The sequence below is a fragment of the Parambassis ranga genome, chromosome 24, assembly GCF_900634625.1.
Source record: "Parambassis ranga chromosome 24, fParRan2.1, whole genome shotgun sequence".
NCBI lineage: Eukaryota > Metazoa > Chordata > Actinopteri > Ambassidae > Parambassis > Parambassis ranga.
Window position 1 is genome coordinate 4,282,528 of NC_041043.1, and position 22,933 is coordinate 4,305,460.

Sequence of the window (22,933 nt, forward strand, 5' to 3'; positions counted from 1 at the left end):
TCACCCCATCCTTAATGCAAAAAAAAAAAATCCCCCTCCTTCTGCTTCTTCTTCTTCTTCTTCTTCTCCTCTCAAGACCTCCATCATGTGGTCCTCTAATCAATTAAGCTGCATCTTACATTCCTCTGGTGTGAGGTCATGCCAGTGTTTCCTCTGGGGATTTCTTTCTTGAATGAATATCTGCTGCCTGTCTCCCTCTTCTTCTTCACACCAAAATGTCTGTGCCCCCCCATCCTGTTTCAGCACGTGCATGTGGTATTTGATTAACAAGCTTTGATTTATTTCTCTGCTCATGAGGAAAAGCATTTAGGTTTTGTCTCCAGTTCTGTGGGGAATGAGTGGCCTGTCACAGTGGAACATTTGACAATGAAGGTTAACCCACTCTTTATGCTTCTCTTTAAAATCAGAAAGTACAGACAATCAGCTCCAGTATTTGATACCTGAACTACATATTTCATCAATATCAGGGCTTATTAACATTCAATTGGTGCATCCCAGTTAAATGCGGTCATTATTTGTAAAACGTTTTCTTGCAATTGGTCCTCATGAGCATACCTTCACAATGTAAACATGCACTCAGTGTTTTACTGCTGATTGATCCAAAGAGGGAAAGACTACAGCTGTAGAAGGACAAACACTGAAGTCCTGCTTGGCACCAGGTTGTACAGGTTGTACAAGTTAAGCTGGTAGGCTGTCAGTGTGTGAGGCTTTCATGCAGAAAACAAGATTGCATGTTCTGTCGCAGACCTGCAATTAATGTTTGATCTTTTATTAACTGCGGCCACAGTTCTCCCACAACTATAGCTGCACTGTAACTATTACACACAGATACCGTGCTGTGGATTTTTAAAACAATGGTCTGATATTATTTTGAGTTAGCTCAGCTTTTTTTAAACAACAGTTTTGAAGTCGGGCTGTTTGTGGCTGTTTTGTGTGTCAGGTGATGTAGCTCATTAGGAGTGAGTTGTTATCTGAGTGTCATTAACAATAAGGTTTGATATGGCCGCGCCTCACTAACACTAATAAGCTCCGTTTCATACATATGAGGTCAAATCGACTATCATATTGCCACAGAGGGCAGGAATAAAAAAATATCTCAGACACCAGTTACTGATAAGAGCCTTCTCAGAAAACTGTTGAAGTGTGAGCACCCTTGAAGTACAGTAAGGTAACACATAATAAGTTCCTACTTACTTGGTTGAACATTACATTTCCCTCATGTCCTTCATGCGGCACTTATGTGTGTTAGTGTGTGGCTCCCATATGATTTACATAAGGCCGCAGAGGACCATAATCTCACTTGGTAATCACTGTGCTCAATTTAACATGGGGAATAAGGGGAAATCAGGCCAAAATCAAAGGGTTTGTTATCTGCTCTGTGCTCATAATGTAGATTATGAAACAGCACGGTGATCTGATAAACATATGGGCAAGGAGCAGGGCACAAACATCTGCATGCCTGCTGGCCACACAGTAGCAGGCAAGACTTTATCCCATTGCCAGCATTTAATGAAAAAGGACGGAAAGAAGCTGGCCTAAAAGGGAAATGTAGACACAATATTAAAGTGTGTGCATGTGTGTGTGTGACAGAGTTTCTAGTAAACCTCCTGGCGATGACTTGCTTGGCAAAGCGCTGAGGAAACAGTCACTAAGTTACCTTGGGGACAGATTGTGTTTGAGTGGAGGAAAGCAGGGAGGGAGGTGTTTTGGGTAGATGGGTGGGCGGTTAGTACTCTTTGGACAGAGGAGAACAGGAAGACAGATCGCCTATGGCAAGCAGGACTTCCTGTTAGATCCAGGTCAGTAAGTTGCAGCCTGACACTTGGGGGGGAAATGGTCTGTAATCGCAATAATCAACGTGATTAGCGTGAGCAAGCTGCAGCGCCAGACCTCAGTCTGCCACCCAGGCTGCTGCTGGCCTGCAAGCACCCTCACTGTTGCTGCATGGGAACGATGGAAAGAGGTGGGAATACTGAAGGCTAATACCATAAGTAGCTGCCTAAAAGTTGAGTCAGTAAAGCAATAAGAGTGAGGAGTGTGACAGAGATGATGGAGAGACGAGTCGTAGGCCAGGAGGTCAAGATTATGACTTTATGAATTGTGGGAAAAAGGCAGCAACTTCCTCTGTTAGCCCAGAAATTGAAGCAGGGCTGTGTCACAAACAAATAGCTCCCCCTGGGAAACATGCTCCAGACAGTGTAAAAACATGCTTTTCACTGTATATCACAGCCCATTTTTGAGCAGCATTTATGGGTCAGTTGGATGAAACATCACAAATATCACAGATACAAACATATCCATAAAAAGCATTAACAGACAACATGCTCACTCATGGATAATAAAATGTGAACTTTTTGTGGATAGGAGAACAAGAAAGAAACCTTGGTGCCTTTCACCATCCAGTGAGTGGTGATTTGTCAGTGAGTCAGCATTCTCAGAAAATCCATCTCTTTGTGTCTAAACAGGCTGTCAGTCACCGCGCGGGCACTTCCTGTTTACCTGTCCCATTGACCTCCTCTTTGGAGAGCCACCGGTGCTGAGTGCTCCAGGCAACCCCGAGGACAAGCACTCACACGGCCAGCTTCAAAGTTAAGGCAAAGTTTACCCAGAGTTGAGCTTCCACAGGCTGCCCTGCTGTTCACGGGGGTTGTGTGTTCAGATAAGAAGGCTAGCTTCCTGGTCCAAACATACACACACAAAAGAGAAAATAAAGGCACAAAGAAAAGAAAGAGGGGGATGGGAGGCAGTGAAGTGTTATCACAGGTATCATTTGTTTGAAAAGTGACTCAGTGGTTTAGAGTGTGTGTGTTGGTATTTGGTTAATGGACATCTCTGCTCTCCAGGCTACTGAATAAAACAAAACAATGTTAATAACCTTATTTTATTTTATCTATTTTTTTTTATTCAACTAGCAATTTAAAATCTATCAGACGCTGTGTGTAAATATATAATCTTTAATTCCAGTCTAGGGCTAACGATTGCCTGTTTCCTGTGTTTCCCTTTTCTTTACACTGTCTTAACCAACAATGGCAGACAAAAAAACAGTGTCTTGCTTAGTGTCTTTTTAGGACTACAAGGATCTTTGCAGGCCAACATTGACTAAAGAAAATATTTATTCAAATGCACACAAATGCAGCAGTTTTTCCCAGTTAATCTTCATATAATCTTCATAAAATCAAATTGCAAGACCGCTATGACTAATTATAGATATTAATTCAGAGCTAATATATCATTTCCTTCTCTGTCTTTTATTGTGAAGGAACCACAGGAAATGCAGTGATAACTGGCTTACTCAAAAAAAGATTAATATGTAAGAAAGATATGGAACCCAAAAGTCAGACAACCATGAGCTTGAATATGAATTTCTGAAAATTCAACTAAGAACACAGCATGATGTCAACATGTCAGTTTTTGATGTTGCACTTAAAAGCCGGTCTCTCTCTGTGTTTGTTTTTATGACATACATGTGCAGGAGTGCAAAAATAAAGAGATTAATAATTCATATTTTAAAGTTAAAACAGAACTGAAACAATAAAGAGGAACAGTTTATTATTATTAAAGGAAATAATCAAGATGTTTCATTTCAGAATTGTCAAATATATCATATTTGAATTTGTCTCATTCGTACCATAGAGCAAAATACAAATAGTCTTAGACTACCTTAACATTTCGTTAGCATTAATGTGGAGATTTCAGCTTCTCTTGCTGCACTTATCCTACAGCCCCGTACATGGCCATCGTTAGCGTTGACCACACTCTGAACTGGGAACATAATGGCTGTTCTGTTCCTGCCATCTCTCAATGTAATGGTACTGTAAACCAACAGCCCAAAAGCCCCTTGAGCCACATTGCCTTGCTGTCTTGGTATTTCTACAACAAATTAGAGAGGCAAACTTAAATATTGGGTCGTCTGTCAACATGATGGGTGAAAGGAAAAAAGAGGCAATTTAAGCCTAATGTATTTCAATTAGTGGCTAACTTGAAGGAAGAGCGGACTTCCGCATAGAGAAAGTCCAAACTTGGGTCATTGGTGAGGGGGGTTGCATTTTGTGTTTAGGGTTAGGGAGGGGGGGGGGGGGGCTGTAAGCATAAATAAGGCCTTGTGGCTGTTAGCAAATGAGCAATAATGTCCCCTGAATGATGGTGATAATGATGCAGTGGACAGAACATTGGAGTTTGATTGGGCTCGCTCTGTGAACGGGCCCCAGTACACACAGGAAGTGGTTGTTTGTTCCGAGCAGCACTGTTTCCTGTCGGGCCGGCTGTGTGGGTGTGTGTTTTCCACTGTGATAATCAGGACAGGCATGTGTGCATGCGTGCGCCTTATTCCTCCGTACGCCTCCTATGGTTGCCTGTTCAAAGTGCCGCTGCTCTCCAGGACGGAAGCTCCGTGCAACCTAGGATGAGATCACTGTGCGCCCAACTAGGGACTTCCTCCCCACACAGGAAGTGGAGGCGCAGCTGAGAGGGAAAGGGCTCTTCCTCTGCCACCCCTGCTCCTCCTGCCCCTTCTCTTCCCATGTCCCCCCTCCATGATCCGTGTTTTGTCTCAAAAATAAGATAAAGCATCGCTCGTGCTCTCTCCCTCTCTTCTTTCCCTGAGCAGGAAGTGCAGCTTGCTTTGTTTACGTAACAGAGGTCCTCTCTCCCGCCAAAGCCACCCAATGGCCTCTGGGAATCCCCAGACTTCATGTGCTCACATTTGTGAAGTGGACATCCGTCACAGATTGACAGAGCAGTGTGTCTGCATGTGCATATGGAAGAGAGACATAGCAAAGAACAGAAGAGCATCTGTGCTGACATTGATGACTCTGTCCTGAGATGTTCCTCCTTCTACTTAAGTTGACCCCTGCTGCAGTAGTAGAGGGACTGGACATGCTCTTGTTCAGTTGCCCCCCATCATGTCCCATTTTGTCTTGGCACTTATTTGTTTGCACATGATTCCAATATTGAACATTTGCACTCAATGCAGGCCTAAAGTTGGGAGATATGAATGCCACCGGTGATGGATATCACACTGTGTCTGTGCATGCTTTGTTCTGTTGGGGGGGAGAAGTCCACACTCATGAGGCTCATGTGACTGGCTGAGGGTCTACAGAAAAAGGGTCTATCCGTCGGAGACTGCCCGATGGCCATTACAGAACGAATAAAGACTTGTGAGTATGTGGAAGGAAAGTGGGTATTTAGCCCACTGGAGGCAGGGCTGGATGAATGTGTTTGTGTCTGTGAATACATGTGTGTGTGTGTGGAACAAGAGGATATTTGTCATGATGCTAAACCCTATAAAATAAAGTAATACATAAATAAAATAAACATGAAACAAACGTGAAGTCTGGGTTTTGTACTGTTTCTGTTAGAGAAACAATGGGCCTAATGTCAGAACATTTTTGCATCCTTGCTCCAAAATTCTCCTACTTTTCTCTCTGAGGCTTGTTCATATGAACCTTCCAAGTGTAATTAACCAATCTCTCTAAACTGCATAAACTTGTCATAAATCCATGATGAGTACCACCTGTTCACAAGGACGTGCTCGTTCCTGAGATTTTACTGGCTTATAGGCTACATGCAGCTAGACATCTTTCTGAAGCAAACGAGATACATGACATTAAAGCTAACGTTACACAAGCTGGCCCACTTTTCTACTGCAGGTCTCTGTATGCTGTGTCTGTTCCTCTGAAATGTTTGTATGCAGCATGAGAGAGCTCTGCGGATCTGCAGCTCTGCTCAGAGTCCACGGTTTGAGTGGCTGCCATGAGGACTTATGGCCTCAGGACCTGTTGGACGAGGTCAGAGAGTACAACAGGCGACAGCTGTAGAAACGCTGGGAGCCCGTTGCAGCATGAATACTGCCGATTATAGCCAGCATCACACTCATACGCACAGATACACACTCAAAACACACACAGCAATCAGATCCTTATCTAAAGAATACATTGTTTAGAGGCCGCCGGAGCACCGCCTCACAGGATATAGAGCACTGTTAGAAAGTGTGTCTGCGTGCGTGCTGGGTTTGATTGTATAACACAAGATCATAAAGGTGAGGCCTAGAGCTATTATGGATCTGCAATAAGTGTGCATGTACGTGCCTGAGTTATATTAGCCTTCCAGACCCTGTTGCTTCTCAGTCTGAAAATGTGAGAGCAACAGTGCAGCATAGCAAATGAAAACACTGAGTGACCCAGTGTCAATTGTGCAAGTGAACTCAATCAAAGATGCTCTCTATAGACAAGATGAACCACGTGTATTGGGATGTGTATTACAAAGGACAAATTATGGTCAAATATCATAGTCAAAACTAATGATTAACAGATGAATGACTTCCTGGCCGATGAATGTGTGTTTGTGTTTTTTTTATATTGACTCAACAAAGTTAGATAGCAAGCAAATTCTAGTTACAGCAACATCTAGTGTACCATACCCAATCAGAAAAGTTGGTAATAAAAACAAACATTAAGTGCTATTGTATGAGGCTCAGAATAAAACTAGTTAATAGCGAGTATGATATGGCTCCATGCTGGACACTGTAATGTGATTTCAAACAGCAACGTAGCTTCTGGGTGTGTCGACAGTGGTCTCATAACAAAATACAGAATTTATTAACACAACAGGTGCCAGCATACGCAACACAGTCAGCAACACCTGTCATTCTTTAGGTTAAAGTATCCACCTGGTCTGTGACAAATTGTGAGCTAAGTGTGTGTTTTGAAAAGCCTCAGTGCACTAAAACATGGGTCAGCAGCACGATCCAGGTTGTAAAATGCTGTTTTAAAGGTTAAACATATTATTGAAGACATGTTGGGTGTCGAAGCCTTACTTTGAAAGTATACTCAACATATGCAAAACTGTCTCACAGTGTGTTTAGATGCGTTGTCACCATAATACATGTAAGCAATGCCTTTACTGCAAGGCCATTTTGGTGCCTTTACATGAGGACCTTTGGCTCTTTGGGAGGGCCAGGGGTTGATGACCTGGCTGCCCAGCGAGAGGTGTTGCAGCTGGGACTCCAGAGAGATGATGCTGGTGTTAGAGGGAGCAGCTGTTGTGTGTTAGACTGTCAACACAGTAATGAAAGGGGGGTTAAATCAGGCGAGGGTGAGTATTGGTTGAATTTTCTTCTCAGGTTACATTAGTATTAGTTTTAGTTAAGATAATTTGAGGATGTTTTACAGATATGACAGAAATAATATTAATTTATACCTGAGCTTCATATCACCTACTGAGTGACTCCACCGTTAAAACCATTCTCTAGCCAGCGGCTAAAGCAAAGGTATTTACCATTGCAGCCTTTTACACACCAAACAAACCTACCAGCAAGTCAGAACACTGAAGTCCACTTCAAACTCTTCGTCACCCTCATCATCAGGGTCTTGGATCTCTGAACCTTCCTTGTTCCCGTTCTCATGGGAACTTCACCTCCTTTCAGTGAGCTGCCTGGTTCACCTCTCAGCACTGGCTGCTCTGAGGTTAACTCCAGAGGTCAAAGGTCACAGGATCACAGGCTCCACAATGCCTCAGATTGTTGATTGTTGATGCTGAGGCTGGTGCTGCAGGGAGGGGTAGGGCTGCTGGGTGTGTGTGTATACATTTGTTTGATTGTGTGCATATTTTTCTGTTTGTGCATTTGACTGCTTGAGTGCATGTGTGAGTCTCAGTTTTTGTGCATGCATCCTGACATGTTTGCATGTGTGCTCATGCATGCCGACGCAGTGTGTGCAAAAGGAGGAACCTGATTGGCTGGACCACCGTGGCAGATGAAACTTGATGGACTGCAGGCTCTCTAAGCTCCTGATGATGGGGATTTGGAGGCCTGTCTTTGAGGGGGGGAAATTCAATTTCCTCCCCCTGCTTGCCGGCCTTGTTTGGATAGCTTGTCCTGGGATTGGAAAGGGTGTGTGACACTCCAGATTACCTACTTTTTAGCCTAGAGTCGGCTGAGAAGATGGTGTCTGATCTTCAGCATACCGTGACTCAACACAGGAGGAATGTGGCACGGCAGAGAGCTGTCAGTCTGTCAGCCAGCATCTGCCACAGCTTTCATTCCCAATTCTTCTTAGCTCTGAGTGGGCCACAACACGTTTGCTTTAAAGATTTCCATTGAAATTTCCATGAATGCTTTATTCAGGTATTGATTGTGTTAAGGCAGGCAATATTGATCAAACGTGATCGATATTTATGCTAAACTGAAAGAATGTTTTTTTAAGATGCACAATGAAGATTGTAAATTGTGTGCACTGTTTCGTAACATGTCAGTCATCCTTTCTCTGGAAAGACTGAGTGATGGGGCTAAACAACAACAGCACAACAGCATAAATACCTCAAAGAGCATGAAAGAGGAGATCCTTATTCTTTTACCTTGGCTGCCAACAAGTGGCGTGAAGTGAAGCCTGGTGTTATATTACAAGCTTCCTGCTGCTGTGAGTGCATTACTCCGGGCGCGGTCCACCTCTCTGTCTGTATTTGGAGTTTAGGTGGACTGTGATGCTGCCAACATGGACGGAGCATCCTAGAGCTCCCACAGGGGCTCAAAACAGCATTTCAGAAACTTACAGATGTCCATAGTTTTTACTGTCTATGGCTTATGCTACCACTATTTGTAGACTTTACCTCCCTACCTTTTTGCTAACACTGATGATTATTCAGCTGGCAACACCAGAAAAACACTTGGACAAACAGAAAAACACGAAGTTGACCTATCTAAGCAGTGCATGTGTTTTTCTGGCCACAAATGGCAGCAGTGTTTCGACTGTGTGTGATAGTGGAATTCTTGCATGTGTGTCGCTCCTGCAGTGTGACCATTAATTCAGGGGTAAGTGATTATCAGCTGAATGTGCTCCACCTCCCTCTCAAATTGTATGGCTCTGTGAGTTCCTTATTCTCATCTGCACTGTATAATCAATACACTTCATTGATTGTAAAGGCTATGCAGCAGTTTTACTCATTTCATTTTGCGTTAATGCAGCTAACTAGAGTCTGAGCCTGGCCTGATACCCTGACATATTTACTGCTCTGGGGTGCTAGAGTGAGTGCGCACAGAAACGTATATACAATCCTAAAGAGGGTTGTGTTCCACCTCATCAGGAATGCCAATTACCTCAGCATTGTTTGTGCTGTTTGCTGTTTGTTTGTGTGGTCTTGTGGAAAGCTGTGATAGAGATCAGGGAGGCGGTGTGGTGTCGACGACACCGGAGCTGTTCGCCTCCTCATTACCTTCTGTCTCACCCTAGCTGTAAAATAGAGGAATGTCTTTAAAGCCTCATCCAATTTTACTGGAGCGCTGACCACTTCATCATACACAGATGTTTGCTGTGTGTGTGTTGTTTGTTTGTGTGTGTGTGTGTGTATGTGTGCTGCAAGGCTTGCATGTTCTTCCTGGGTCACAGCATGTTATTGTTCTTGGAAATCTTTCTAGATGGATAAATTTGTTGCCTGAAGTCTCATATTTACTGCAAGAACAAGAGAAGAAAAGGAAGAGTAAAAAAATAAATTGAGGCTTAAATTACAAAACAGAACATGTCGTCCCTCAGAACAGGTGAAACGAGGGTCACAAATAAAACGGTCATGATGTCAGGCTTTGAAAATTTAATTTGAAACAGCTTAACACACTAATTTCTAGAAGCAGTGATGTTCAAATAAACTGTTGCTATGGTTGTTTATGTAGCAGGTATGCTGGAGCTTCTCTGACTATGACTCAGTCTGTGTCAAAGACAAGAGCCAGCATGACTGTGATTATTTCAGTGGAATATTGGAATGAAAAATCAGAGATAAAGTACAACAAGGAATGTGTGTGTTCTTCTTCAGTATGCACAAGTTTACTAAGGTTGAAAAACATAGTCTAAAGATCATGACATCTCCAATCAATCAGAACTGTTGATATTGAGAACAATTTATTGTTGAGATGATAAATCATCACAAGTTCCGGGGGGGGGGGGGGGGGGGGGGGGGGGTTATTCTTTGTTTTTCCTCCAACAAACAGTCTAAACCCAGACATGTATTCTGAGCATCAGATTGGAATGCATTTGCTGGGAGGATGTACTCAGCCATTAAACTGTTATCGGAGTAGCTGCTGATTAACTTTCTGTTGACTCATTAATTCAGACAGCACACAGCACATGGGCACAACTGAGGAAAAGGAAAGTTGAAACAAATCTTTGAAGATTAGACTAACAGAATAAATCTGCAGCCATGTTCATTTGTTTGTTATTTGGGTATTTATAGAAGAAAAAAGTCAGGATTACGTCTTTACATCGTGGAGATATGAAGATTTTCTTGTTTTCTTTTGCAGTGAAATGACTTATTAAAGGGTATTAATTCAATTCTTTTTAAAAATGTAAAAAAACAATCTTCTGACAACAATATGAACCTTCATAGGTGAAGGTTTGGGGTTATGGTGGTCCATGGTCCACAGCCAAATGAACATAAATGTGATTGTGGGATTCATAGTTCATGTTCTTTTAGTGTTTTAAAGTGTGAGAGTAGAAATGTTATGAAACATGGGAAAAACCATTCATAATGAGCTTGGTTCCTTTCCTATAAACTGCAGTCTATGGCATGTTTAACATGGAAAGAAAGCAGCATGGAAGCCCTCCATCTTTTATTCTGATCTCCTTTTATTAATGTCACATGCATGATGTAGAAGAATTTTGTGTTGAAAAAAGTTTCAAAAGTTACAGAGAAGGAAAATGAGCTGAGAATGAATTTAATTGTCCCCTCTCTCTCTCCTTCTGAAGACAAAAGTCAGAGCTGGTTTGTGGTGTCTGTCCACTTGTCCCTCTCCTGGCCAGTTTACAGAATCCTCTGCAGCCTCCACCCCCATCATGCTCTTCATCCATCTGTCCCTCAGCTTTTCAGAGCCCCTGACACCCTGATACTTGTCTGGACATGCCTCAGCCCATCATCTATGCTTGGTTTTGAGTTTCTTTTCTGAGCAATGATGTGAATAGATAAAAGTAGCTCTTTAGATTCTCTGAAAAAAAAAAACGGTCATGTAGATTTGTCTTTAAGCAGATTTATCTATGTAAACATTCACAGGATGATCTGTTGAGTGGATGGAATTATCCCAGAATATTCAGATGGCTTGAGATTAGCTTCAGCTAGATAAGATGTGAATGAGGATAAGAGGCATTAGCTGGGATTGGCTTCTTCTCCTCTGCTGCCTTCTCCTCCATCACCATTTGTCTTCCGTCTCATTTCATCTGTACTTATCTGTTCACCTCCTGTAACTAATCAGGTGTAAAGCACAAGTCCAGGCAGAAACCGGATGCCACTGGTGTTTCAAATATCCCTCACACCTCATGACTTCTGCTTCTGAGAAAGACAGAAAGCAGAAGCAGATACGAAGGCTTTCGGCGCTTCTTCCAAGACTTCTCTACGTCTTTGATCTGTATTGGTTTATTTGGGTGTATTTATCAATCAGCCTCTCACTCGGCCCTCTCCTTCTCTTCCGGCCGTGACTTCCTGCCTCGGGTTAGGCCTCCATCCTGCCCACCTCAACGGCTCACGATGCAGCAGCACTTCAGGATCACAGGTCAGAGGGCAAGGGTCAAGCAAAGAACGTTGTAACGATGTCCAGACTGACCGTTTAAGAGTGTGTGTGTGTGTGTGTGAAGGTAGTTAAATGGTTGAAAGGAAACTGTCCATCAATGGGAAATCTGAAAACAATTTGACTGCATTAAGGCATTTAAAGCGTCTCCACTGATTTCCCCGTTGGCCTCTCGTCAGTGCCACACACACCCTGTGCTGTGTGCAGCTGGGAATGAGAGGAGCTCACAGAAGGCCCGACACAATTATGCATTCACTTGTCGACTCTCTTCTTCATTTATACGTTTGTATGTTGGGTTTGCCGTGGACCTCTTTTTGATCCAGCTGTCGCCTGCTTTGTAACAGATGAACTGTGACTTTATTTGCATTAAGGATGCCTGAGTGTTAACATGTCTCCTGCTTTCAGAGCATACTTTTGTTATGACTCAGGCGTCTGCCTACTTACAGGGTATAAAATGTGCATGAAGACTTTCTGTGAATTTTTCCCCTCTTGTATATGAAAATATTCCTCTGTGTACAGTCCATGTTTATGCATCTCCACCCATGTTTAGCATAAGCTCATGACTAAATCATTCCACCGCTACCACCAGGACAGTTTGTCGGCCTCTGCGCTCCATAAACAAGGCATTTTCTCCAAAACTCTCCAAACCCTTTGCCCTCGGCTCGCTGTTCCCATAAAGGAGCCCGCCGATGCCTCCTTTAATTGCAGCTTGTAATCTGCCTTAAACACAAGGCTGATAATAGTGCTGTCTATGAGGAGGTTAGGATTAGAAAGGCCCCTGATTCCTACCAGCTCTCTTATTATCCCCTCAGCCTTAGCCGCAAGGAACCGAAGGGCCGACATGCTTGTTTCAAGCAGTGCCAGTTACCCTGTGACTCATCTAGGTTGAGAAACGTTTGAGGAGAATGGAGCCCCTGTTTTGGTGTGTCAGCGTGCTGCTTGTGGCTCTCTGACAGATTGCCGTGAGATGTGAAGGCGAATCTCAATCCATGCTGTGCGAGTATGGAAAATACACAAGCCTTCCTCTCAAGTTATGCAGCTCAACCAAACTCTCAGGGAGCCGCCGTGACCATCCGGCTCAGGCTGCATATTTGAGGTGAATGGAAGTTTAAAAAAAAAAAAAAAAAAAAGAAACGACAGTGTGAGCCATTCTTAAAGGTGGAGATGACATTTTTACTATCACTGCTCTGCTCAGAGTTTCCCAAAGATTAATATTCAGCTCTACATAGAAAAATACAAGATGTGAGTAATCACATCTCATATCCTCCAATTCTCTGATGTATTACAGGAAAAAAGCTAGACGATTGCTATTACATATGACTTTGGCATCGCTCTCTAGTCTGGAAGGGTGTTAAATATAGATATAGACTTTATTCTGTATGTAGGACATCTTTTCATTTGATTTAGATTGTGACTGAATCAATAATGTCTGGATGAAAATCCTCTAATCTTTTCTCCAGCTTCTGTCTTTATTTACATTGCAAAGTGAACCTTGAAGTGACCTATGCAGCAGAAAACATTTTTCTGTAAAGTCTATAAAAAAACTCAATTGATTTCCCATTGAGGAATATAATATTTACATGCTGCAGATCCAACACAGGCATAGTTGTTCCTTCTAGTCTGCCCGGAGTTCGCTTGGAGGTGTCATTCCATACCAGCTCACTTAATCATCATACATCACGTGTCAACAGTTTCTCTTGCAAGTCTGCTTGTCTATATTTTCTTTTAAATGCAGATTGTACAGATGCACAGAGACACACACAGTCTTTCTTCAAATCTTCAAAATTCAATTCTTCAAAAGCTGTTTTTTGTTTGCTCTGTTGGTGCCTTGGTTATGAGTGTGCAGAACAGTCTATTTATGAACAAACCAGAGACTGTATATAAAAATGGATGATATGACGGCTTCCCAAAATGATGCAGTATCAACTACTAAACTAAACATACTCCTCAAAGGCTTATTTCTTACATACGTTCGTATCAGTTATTAGCTAAGCATAAGTAAGCAGGCTACACTGGAGGCTTCGCAGAGGCAGAAATCTAACTTTACATACCCTTAGTGGACTTTCACTTACTTGCATTACATTTTTTGTAAAGATGTTGACACGCATGCAAATTCCCTTCGTTAAACAGTGTTTATGGCTCTATAGATTAGGGTGCCAACTGCTTAAACACTGAGCATTATACACCAGGGAATATTCAGCACAAACTCTCCTGATCAATAGACATGTTTAATGCTAATCATCTCCAACAGCTCCCCCATCTTATTGATTCTTGAATCACAATTACACAAGCTTAAGTAAAACAGTGTGTCCACACACACACACATAAAATCACACTTGTGTATTCAAGCTTGTTTGATGGCGCATGATGGAGCCCTTGTATTTATTGATCCTCCTTCCTCTGAAGGACAAGGTCATGAGGTCATCTGTCACAGAGCTGGAGGCGACAGTGACACACACTCACACGCTTCAAACAGAGCTGACGGACCATGCAGTGCACAGACACACTTGGTTAATGGGGGTCATGAGGGAGTGTAGGTTGTGGTTAGGGCAGAGCTAACATTGTTAGGATGCAGTTGATCATGTTGGATGGGAGATCATGGAGGTTACAGAAGATATCTCCCAACTACAAAGGCAGCCTGTCCTGTCAACAGGTGACTGGGGATATCCTCACCTTTTACCTACTTATCAGACTCGGTCATTGACGGCTGGCTGTGGGCATTATGTGTATTTAGGTTTGTCAACTTGTCAAATCAGTATTTAGTAATTAGGGATGAGTTGTGCATGGTTGTGTCAGGGAAAAGGGAACTGGGTGGGCCTGTTCTCACTCAGTATATCCTGTAATATCAGCACATCAGCTGGCGGTCTGGATCTGAAATGAGAGAGTGCCCCACTTGAGTCGGCTGCTGAATGCGAAGCATGCCGCTGACACAGCCTGAGAAGTATTCCTGCTATGCTTTATTCTGTTTCCGCGCCACTACATCCTCACTTTGACATTTGGCTGTGATAAGAGGAAAGCCTTGAATCCCCACACATATCCACAGTGAATTCCAACCACTGGATCCTAACTCCACTCCCACACTCTAGCATACAGTAAGACTGCTGCGCAGTCCTTGGACAATGCTCAGATTGAGTCTGTATGCATGAGGCCTTTTCACACTTCCTATCGCTAGCATCTGCATTGCTAATGACTGAGTGTTTTCTTTCTCTGGCAGCATTTTCTCTGTACAGCTCTGTGCCTCTGTGTTTTTTTCTTCTTCTTCTTTCTTCTTGCATTTGCAGTTGCGTAGGCAGCACATCTGAAGCTGCATCAAAGCTCCAGATGTCAAAAAGAAGCCGTATGTCTCAGCTGAGTGCAGAATGTGGCACGATCTTGGTAGTGAATGTCATCTGCAAGATCATTTACAGCAGTTGTTTATGGTCCTTCCATCAGATGTCTGTTGTGCAGGAAATCACAGAAAGGTTTTCAGCTGTGAGACAGTTTTTATATGTTCAGTTTGATTTACCTTCGGGTTCAGATTTCAGTCTACTATTAAACACCTCCCTGTGCAGTCACTCCCACCATAAGTTCCTAGGAACTCCCCAGGATTTATTCCACTCGATGAATGTTCCGAATCAGTCGGAACACATCCTCCCCTTCATGCGTTCACCTCTCTCAGTACGGCTCTCCATCATTTTCTGCCTCTTTCAGATTTATACACATAATCTGAGCACACTGGAGGCTTTCTTGAACCCAGAGACTTTGTTGTATCAGTGTCAGTTTTGACTTTCCTCCCTCCACCGACTGTCAACTAGGCAGCGAGGAGGACCACTGGCGGCGCAGGGCCGTGCCAGAGGTGACTTCCTGTTCAACAGCTGGGCCCTTGTTCGGCCCCGGCCTAGGCTTCGCTGCGATAATCTCCCGTGAGTCTTTCCACATGGGCAGTGAAGCCGGCGTGTCGCACCACTGTTTTTCCTGCCTCCCAACAAAGAAGAAAAGGTGATTGTGTTAAGAGCTCTCAGCCCCCCTGCTTGGGGTCCAAATGTGTTTGTGTAGCATGTGTGTGAGTGTGAGCGAGCTGTGAATCATTTGGCTACCAGGATGAATGCATGAATCAGCCTTTTCAGTAAGTATGTGCAGCAGTGGCTGGCTGAGGTGTACAGATTTGGAGCATTCAGCTGTCACCAGCTGACCTCACCACAGACACACTTTGTGCTCAGAAGGAGAGGAAACAGGGCTTCTCTCTGTGCCACCCCCCAATCTGGAGAACACTTACACCTCAGTTGGTTTTTCTTTGATAATCTGGACTGTGTGCATGTTGGAGAGGGGCAACCTCCATCTTTTTTCCCATCATCCCTTCTACCATCCACCCCCCCCCCCCCCTTGTCATGACCTTTGGCTGCTCACAAGCCACAAAGCGCCTCTAGGCACAGGAACTCACCCGCACATAGGTCACCCAAGGTCACATCACTCTGCCTGGGTCCGTGTGTGTCCTGATAAGACTTTGATGGCTTATTAGAAAATGTAATGGTAGGTAAAATAGAGGGAGTTCCAGCCTCCATCACCTGCTGGGAAGGTGATTAGGCCAGTCTGTTATTAGAGGGATTACAGGGGAAGACAGAGCCAAACGTTTCTTGATAATTGAAAGTATGGTCTGTTTTCAGACACATTTAGATTCAGACTGGGCGCCTGTTTGAAAGCTGCTCTTGGATCAGTTGTAGTTTTTGAAGCTTTGCTTTTATTGGCCACATTTCCTTTAAAATCTATTTTTAATCTGAATGAGACTTTCGGGTTTAATAAACACACTCCTTCCCTTTGACAAGGAGACACATGCAACCAAAAAGAGTCACGCTGTTCGCTGTTCACACAGAGCTATTCTGAACTTCATTTCCAACTGAAAGGCAGATGACACACGTGCGGCCATGATTGGGCGAGACAGCTGCTCCCAGGATGTACAGAGGGCTTTGATTGGCCTTGGCAGCTGCCCGCGTCGAGCTTAGTTTTAGTGCCTGCTAAATGTGTGTGTGTATGTGCATTATCAGTGAGGTCACCGCTTTACCATACCACTCTAATGCTTCTGAGCTGATGTTTATCCCGCTAATCAAGTAAAGGCTTTGACCGCTGTGGCCATCATTGAAAGGATGCTTGTTCAAAAAGTTACATCGAGTGTTTGTGTTTGGCGCCTGATTTAAACATTATTGAGTTGCATTGTGCTCAGTGCGTTTTAACCAGCTTAAGTGCTTGAAGATCACATATCTTAATGCAATTTTACTTTTCAGGCAAGCAAAAATAACCTGATGCCTTTAACCTCCCCACGGTGCTCCCTAAATGTTTACTTTATGTGTCCCAGGAATTTGTTTAAACATGGGCTGTAGTATGTAGAGAACAAGGTGTTGCGAAACATCCACTAACCAGTTGTCGAGAGCCGTGCACACTCAGCAAATCCCCAAAACACACGGGGAATGTGAGAACTCTGAACAGACGGGACCCCGAGTTATTCATAAAGGGCTATTTGAAGACAAATTCTGAGCAGCGACAACAAAAAGTCAACAGCGCCCATGTTCCCTGCGTCTGTGGTTTGGTTTGAGCTCTGACGACAGCTGTAGCAATTACATAATCGTGCTCTGGCTGCAGACCGTGCCACCGCTGTGGCAGGAGGGGTGCCACCAAACAGGCCCCTGCCACAGAGGGCAAGTCCTGCCTGCCCGCACCTGTGAATCATTTGGACTCAAATTGTTTATTTGGCTTTTCTTAAGTGCTACCAGTGTTTCCTCTGTGCATTTCTGTCCCCTCCAAAAACTCCACACCACCCCAAAACTGCCTGTCCCTCTGGGCAATGCACAGTTTCAGCATGACCACCAACAAAACAGGGCCAAATTAACCCACAGGACACACTCCACCTTCCACCCCCACCCCACCTCCTCTTATCCTCAGGCTGTCCACTTCCAGAAAGGCACAGACACTTAACACAAATAAAGAAGTAAGTCAAACAAGCTCTTTAGAGGGAAATATTGAGTTGGTGTGTGCTTGTGTTTGTTGTTTTTCCATCCTTTTGAAGGGAAAACCTCCCTTCCTGCTATTCTAAATTTGTTGTTGCCAACACAGAAGAGGAGACTGCTATCTATTAAGTTAAACATTCCTCTGAACCATCTTAAGCAGCAGCGAGTGACTCAAGCCTGTGGTCTAAATTTATGGATGCAGGCTCCAGCTTTAAGTTGGTAGGATAAAACACACAGACACCACTGGCCTTGGCTGATGTCTTCCATGGTGATAAAAATGATTTTCCAGCCCTGCCCTTCTCCACCAGATTTCCTTGAGTGCAGAAATCTTCCCAGAATAGACAAAAAAATATAAAATGGAACACATTAACAAACAGCAGCATCTTTACAGGTGCTAACAAGGTCCACTCAATCTGCTAATGAGATAACAAGCAGGCTAATGAGGCCCTGAAAGGAGGTCATGATGTAATGGAATACCCATCTCACACCAACACAGCAATATGAGAGATGAACTCTATTGGGGAATTAAAGAGCTTAAAATGAATATGCAATAAAGCAGCCTATTATAACTCATCCCTGGTGGGGATGTTTCTTAATAGGAGCTTTGATGGGAATAGTCAGGAAGGGCTTGTAATATTAAAAAGAGAATAAAATGGGATTAAATGCGATTAAATTTGTGTTTACAAGTAGTTTTTAGATAATGAGGGCTCGTTCTAGTACAGCTAGTAGTACAGCTTCAAAAGCAGAAGCATCATGATTCCAGCAGCGGGTACATGTTTATCCCATTGTTGTTGGGACCCTCATGGATTTGTTAAATAAAAGCATCTATTGCTTGTGTTACTTGACCGCAGAGGGTAAACGTAAGTAAACCACCATCAGATTATTGTATTTTCTGTCGTTGTGCATGCGGTTAACCCCATGCATGCCTTTCTTTGCACATAAAACACATGCACACATGTATAGTACCATGCACATTTTTTTGTGATTACATGTGCAACCCCCCCAACCCCCCATTTCTATGATTCAGTGGAAAATTCCCAGATTGCCGTTGTGCCGGCTTACAAAACATAGAGACTGCAACCAAAGCTCTGGCTGTTTCAGTTGTAATCCCTTGTGCCTCTGCCTGCGCTGCTTCCCCATCAAAGGAACGCTGATTACTTGGAACTCCACTGGGAACAGGAGTGGGAGATGGGAAGTAGGCATGGAAGAGGCAAAGCAGACACACCTCTGAGGACTTTAACCAGCAATATGTATGGCTGAACGAAAGGATATGTGAGCCACTGACTTTTTAAGACTGAAATTTAAAATTGGAATTGTCCAACAGTCACAGAGAGGGTGTGGTTTGGGAAACGTTCCCAAATCCCAGAAAAGCAATCTGCTTTAATGTAAAATCTAGCACATGAGCTGGAATCAGGGAATGATGCAAGCTGTCCTCACCAGGAAAACAACAGTATGGTTAAAAGTCATTAGACCTGGAAATATTTTCATTGTGTTGCACGCTCATGATGTGAATGTTTGCATTAAATTGTGTGCATGTGCCATCAAATTGATAATGTTTTGTTTATTCGATGGTCTTCTGTTTTTCATTTTGCATTTTTACTTTACAATGTTCAAGGTTTTTGTCCATAAGATTAATTTATTTCAAAACCCATATGCAAGAAGGTTTGATGCCTGACTGAAGCAGCAGTTTACAGGGAGTGCAGACTCCAGTCTTAAAATGCCCAAACATGTTCACACATGTGCTTAAAACATTATTTTTGATTATTAATGACAACTTTAATATCAATCTTTATTTACTGCACTTGTTTAAATTGTATCATAGTGTGCGGTTACCCACAGCATCAAATACATTTTAGGGCTAAAAATCTACAAGGTTTCATGTGTACTAAAAAGAATTCTGTACACGCACTCAAACATTATACATCCCCCTCTCTTAAAATAAACATAGGCTTGATGCTGTTTGACATCTAAAAGGAAGAGAAAGGTATTCAAAACAGACACAAAGCAAAAGTAAAAATGTCTGACTCACTGGTGGCAAAGGTCAGGAAGCAAAGCATCCTTTGTGTGTGTGTGCGTTAATGACTGTCTGTGTGTGTATTTTCAAATCCTTAAATAGATGGGGGAGTGTATCCGCACATTCTCTTCTCATGTTTTTAATCTTCCTGTCCATTTGTCCATCATGTAGTGGTGCACAGCTTCCTGTCTGTGTCGCCGTGGTGATGACTGCATAGCCAATAAAAAGTCAAACAGGAAACCGAGCGGAGACCCTCTGATTGTTAGTGAGGTGTCTGGACTGGGAGTCCCCATTGTACATCCGCCATGCTTTTTCCCTTTTAATAACACACACACACACACACATACATATATAAATATATGTATACACACACCCAGGCAAACAATTCAATCAGAGGGGAAGAATGAGCTTGAACCTATTATTATGCAGAAACCCAGGGAGATAAAACACAACACAAATATTTACACAGTCTTCTCCTTGTTGTGTTCAAAAATATACAAATGCACACATAGACTCAGTGGGTTTGTAAGGAGAGTGGAAGTGAGCGGAGGTGATAACACAGAGACAGGAAGGCAGAGCTGCTGGATGTGTAATGGAAACATCCTCAGTCCAGGCCAGGAATGACTGAAAATCCTTCATGTTTTGCTATTTCCGACACAACATGCTGAAAGGGCGTGGTGCTCAACTGCAACATCAGGTAGGATGCCTGTTGCACAAAGACATTTGCTCCTCTTTAACAGAAGGAGAACAAAAGACGCAACACGACTACTGTCGGCCAGTCTCGGTAATCAGACGGTCTCATGGGGCATGGAAAGGTAACTGCACACAGGAAGGTCAGGTTGTCTTGTGCCCCAGACAGGGTGGGATGTGAGAAAGGCTGGTGACCAGACAGGAGCCACCTGGTGACCAGGCCAAGGCCTGGGCTGTAACCCTGGAAGGAAGTGAAGGTCCTTGTGGAGCATATGAGGGGCCATAGGTGGCAGGATGTTTAGGAAGCAGCGAGAAAGATTCTCCCACTATCCATTATTGTTTACACTTAGATGTAACACTAATTTGCTCTCTTTCACCATACCATATCAATATGATGATAAGTGCCTTACCCTCAGGTGAGGGTAGGTAAGTAGACCAACTGGAAAGCATAATGCTCAACACTTCTGGTGGATCTTGTTGTAAAAAGTGGTGTTAGCTGGTGGTCTGTGCTGGCGCTAGCTTGTTATCATACTAACTTTGGTAGATATCCACATTATAATACACAGTTGCCCATGTAGTTGGAATAAACATTTTTTTACCTCTTCTCATGAAATTATTGTGATAATGTGAGTTATTCTTGATAGTTAAAGTGCATATCTTCTTAAAACTTTATTGATCAATCTCTTCCAAACATATCGGTAAATATTACAATAGGAATTTAAAAAGTTTACAATAATTTTACAAACTGTACCTTTAAGAAGTAATCTCACTGTGTACTGCAACAGTCAGATGACTGTGCTGCCACAGTTGCATCCATCCCTTTAACATCAAACTGAAAGCCTGACTGTGTGAAAGCATCTTTTGTGTGTTTCTCAGTCCCTCGTGCTGCTGCACCCTCTTTTGCTCTTTCAGCGTGTTGTGACTCCGGCAGTGTGTATTTTTCTCTATGTTTTTTTGCGCAACGTGCAGCGTCATAACATGATCTTGTGCCAGTTTCGTCTGCAGTGTGCCAGCCTCTGAGGCGGCCATGCCAAACCCCAGTCTACAGTACATACACACATCCTGTTCCCAACGGCACAAGCGTACATTCACTTGCGCAGATTACACCCACACAAACTGGGATGAAAAGAGATAAACAAAAGCAATTATTTATTTCCACACTCTCACATAATCTACTCCCAAACGCACCTCTGTACACACACACAAACAAACCCCACTGCATCTTAATAAGCCCAACAAGCCCCTATTTTATGGCCTCTGCAATATGTTTATATAATAAGTGAGTTTATAGATTTGAGAGCATCATAAAAAGTGAGTAAGTATGGGAGCTGCATGCCAGACCTCAGCCTCGGCATAACCAGCTCAGTGTGTCTTAATTGAAAGTCTCACAGGCACACAGCTTGTTTGCTCTGGGAATCAGCTGGGGAGAGGCTCTGGGGTGTTGCTGGCTCAGCAGCTGCATGCAGGAGCTTGCGCAAAAAGCCACCAATTATGGAAAAATGGTCTAAATTTCATTTGGTTTTGAATCAAATTTCTCACTTCACTCTCCCATGATGTCAAACCATTGAAGGAATGTCCAATAAAATAGGTCATAAGAGGGATCTGTCACAATAGACTGGACTAAGTTGCTGACTCATTCTTATATAAAGTCGCCGAATCTGAAGCAGTAAATCCTCCTCTCTGTGATCTGACAGCATGTGTAAATAAATGAGGAATGATAATGGGTGCCCATGTCAACAGGCAGGTCTCGACCCGGCAGTTGATTTTTGGATCACGTGTTATCCGTGGAACGTCACGACCTGCAATAATAAATGAGTGGAGTTTTCTAATTTGGCTTGGATTCTGTCAGAGGTCATAGAGCGTCACCTTTGCGCCTTTGAGCCCGTTCCAGGGGGTCAATGGAGGGGAGGGAATAGCCACAGGCAAGCACACACAAATGCAAACACTTATGCACACACACAAATCCACACAATCGCACTCTATCTGCTGATTTCCAGCAAGGTCAACCGGATTTTTTTTTTGGGTGCTCTCAGTGGTTTGGATTCATGTGTTCCTGTCTTCAAAGATCACACCCAGTCGTATTTCTCTTCACACTGCATGGCACTGTACCACTCAGACCTACATCTCTGGAGGACGGGCCGGAGTGGATCAAAGCTGTTCATTAGAGACTTCTTCACTTGGGGTTTTTCATAACTGCTCGCACACAGAGGCGGCCCCACCCTGTCGGCACCCCTTGGCCCTCTGACCCTGTGAACTGTGCGTGTACAGAACCAAGGCGGAACTAAACGGGTGGCTCCGGCGGCGTCATGAGAAGAGCTCGCCGTCATCCATGCAGAATGCGTGTCAGGAGATTGGGTAACTCTGCCAAGGGAAGAAAAGGCAGGCAGTGTACACTACACACATTGTTGAAACAGAAGACATCTCAATTACACAAGACAAGTGTGCAGTGTGTGTATGTGTGTGTGTGAGGGGGGGGCCAATGCACAAGTATCCGTACTTTTATATGCCTCTGGTGTGTTGCCATTTTTGTATTCGTAGGAGCTTGTAGTTACATTTGTGAATGGATGTGTCTGTTTTTGTTCATTTGAAAGAAAGCGTGTGTGTGTGTGTGTGGTTATGCCTCTGGTCATAACCCCCGTAGAACCTAAACATATTTAGCTGAAGCAAATGACCTCTCATTAATCAATGTGCTACAATCAAAGGTGATAGGTC